This window comes from Scylla paramamosain, chromosome 20 (assembly GCF_035594125.1).
Source record: "Scylla paramamosain isolate STU-SP2022 chromosome 20, ASM3559412v1, whole genome shotgun sequence".
Taxonomy (NCBI): domain Eukaryota; kingdom Metazoa; phylum Arthropoda; class Malacostraca; order Decapoda; family Portunidae; genus Scylla; species Scylla paramamosain.
This window is the reverse complement of record NC_087170.1, coordinates 23,288,995-23,291,494: the sequence shown is the minus strand read 5'-3', so window position 1 is coordinate 23,291,494 and position 2,500 is coordinate 23,288,995. Positions and strand designations below refer to the sequence as shown.

The 2,500-nt window shown below is 53.1% G+C and overlaps 1 long non-coding RNA gene across 1 annotated transcript in view; it reads left to right on the top strand.

Moving 5' to 3' along the window:
* The window catches only part of LOC135110664 (uncharacterized), a 6,450-nt gene extending 4,001 nt beyond the window's left edge, over window positions 1-2,449 (top strand). Inside the window, exon 2 of the long non-coding RNA XR_010273352.1 lies at window positions 2,218-2,449. This is a non-coding gene — a long non-coding RNA (uncharacterized LOC135110664). The remainder of the gene's footprint in view (window positions 1-2,217) is intronic.
* The last annotated feature ends 51 nt before the right edge of the window (window positions 2,450-2,500 follow it).

The window sequence follows — 2,500 nt, the reverse complement described above, 5'->3', positions numbered from 1 at the left end:
CTCTCTCTCTCTCTCTCTCTCTCTCTCTCTCTCTCTCTCTCTCTCTCTCTCTCACAAACCCAAACATATCTCTTTTATTTAATTGAAATTGAAGAGACTAATTAATTAAACGGCAGAGGAGGTTAATGACACAATAAGGAGGAGGAGGAGGAGGAGAGTCATTATTGGGGAGGTTAAGAAATAGGTGGGGAGTTTATATCAGCTTGAGAGGATGCTGGGATGGTGATGAGGGTGAAAATGCTTGTTTATATTACTGTGGGAGGGAATATATTGGTGGTAGGGGGTTGGGGAGGAAAGGTAGGGGAGGGAGAGGGGAGCTAAAGGGGTGATGAGTTAAGGGAGAGGAAAATGGAGAGGAAAAAAGAAAAAAAAACAGGATAAGAAAATTAAATTCAAATCGTGAGGGGAAATGAAGAGAGGAAGAAGAGGAAGAAGAAGAAAGGAAGAAGAGGAAGAAGAAGAAAGGAAGGGGAGTTTAGACAGGGGAAATACTGATGGGGAGAGGAAATTGAGGGAGACGACGGGAGGAGGAAGAGGAAAAAAAAGTGTTTGAAGAGGGACATTTTAAGGAAGGAGAGAGAGAGAGAGAGAGAGAGAGAGAGAGAGAGAGAGAGAGAGAGAGAGAGAGAGAGAGAGAGAGAGAGAGAGAGAGAGAGCTGTACATTCACCTGGCATTCCCTTAACAGCATGATTAACCCCAGTAAAGAGGCTGTCAGTGCCGAGTCAACAGGAGCCTTACAAGTTTACGTGAATTTACAGGTGGGGATGATGAAAAAGAATAGTCGATTTCACAGCTGCCTCTTGAAACGTCTCCTGTTTACGTATCGTCTCCTAACTAGCACAGGACGTGAAGGAAGATCATTCTTTCAATATTCCTCCCTTTTGCAGTTCTCAATGTGGGGGAATAAGAAGGGGGAGAGAAGTTTACGTGAATTTACAGGTGGGGATGATGAAAAACAATAGTCGATTTCACAGGTGCCTCTTGAAACGTCTCCTGTTTACGTATCGTCTCCTAACTAGCACAGGACGTGAAGGAAGGTCATTCTTTCAATATTCCTCCCTTTTGCAGTTCTCAATGCGGGGAAATACGAGTGGGGAGAGGAAATAGAGGGAGACGAAGGGAGGAGGGAGGGGAAATCACACAGCACTGCTAGTCTTCATTGTCCCAGTGTCCACCAAGAACCCGGACGACTCGCCACTGCTAGCAATTCTGGAGCGACTGCAGACGTGGACGGAGGAGAGCAGGATGACCATCAAACGTTTGTGTACCTCCTGTGTACCAGTGCCCCCTCCCCGGCTCACAGTGGGCCCTCACCCCTCCAGGTGGTCCGATGTGCCAAGCTTGGAGTCACGGTGGACGACCAGCTGATCTGGAAGCAGCATGCCGGCACCTTGAGATCCGCTACCTACAGCTGTACATGCTGCGCAGACTCAGGTCGCTGGGGACGCCGACTGACGAGTTAAGGGGGTGTACCTCACCTTCATCCTCCCCAAACGCCTCCCCAGCGTGGTGCTCCTCCCTCACACACACTCAACAGCTCCAGCTGGAGAGAGTGCAGAAGAGGGCGTGCAGGGTCATCCTTGGCCCTGCCTACACCACCTATGAAGAAGCCCTGACCACCCTGAGTCTGTCCTGACTATCCACCAGGCACCGAGAGGCTCTGGGGAAGTTAGCAAGGGGACTACTGCATCACCCAGTATTTCCCCCCTCTCTACATTTTCACTTTGTTAACTGCCTCAACAATAAACCGTTCATTTTTATTATTATTATATGACTGACACCGCGTGTGTGTGTGTGTGTGTGTGTTTGTGTGCGCGTGTGTGCGCGTGTGTGCCCGCGGGCCTAACACCCTGACGCAGGCGGCGAGGAGCGGTGGTGGGCGCGGCGCCCCGGCAGGTCCCTCCAGCAGCTTTAACTACCACATTATTGACGACAAGTTGCCACAAAGGCCACAAAAGCTTGCTATGAACCTAACACAACGGCCACCCAATCACCAGCGGCGGCCGCGGCGGGGCTCGCGTCGCGGGCCAATGAGGCGCGGGGCGGCGCGGTGAGGGCGGGACAGGGGCGGGGCCTTTGATAATCCACAGGCAGAGCAATGGAGACGTGAAGAGAGTGGGTGTGGCAGCCGTCGCCGCCGCCGTCGCCGTCGCCGCCGCCGCCGCCGCCTGCCTCTCACTCTGTTGACTAATCCGTGCCAACCTTGCATCCCGCAGTGACTGTTGCTGTGCCCCGTGGACCTGCTGCTGCTGCTGCTGCTGTGGCAGTGTGCGGTGCCTGTGGAGTGTGGTGCTTGGTGGAGGCGCAGAGCGAGGGAGGGGCGCGGCGCTGCTCTCCCGGGTAGAAAGCTGCTGAAGGAGATGCCATGCGCAGCCAGCCACCCCACCTCTCTCTCTCTCTCTCTCTCTCTCTCTCTCTCTCTCTCTCTCTCTCTCTCTCTCTCTCTCTCTCTCTCTCTCTCTCTCTCTCTCTCTCTCTCTCCTATACGCATATTCCTCT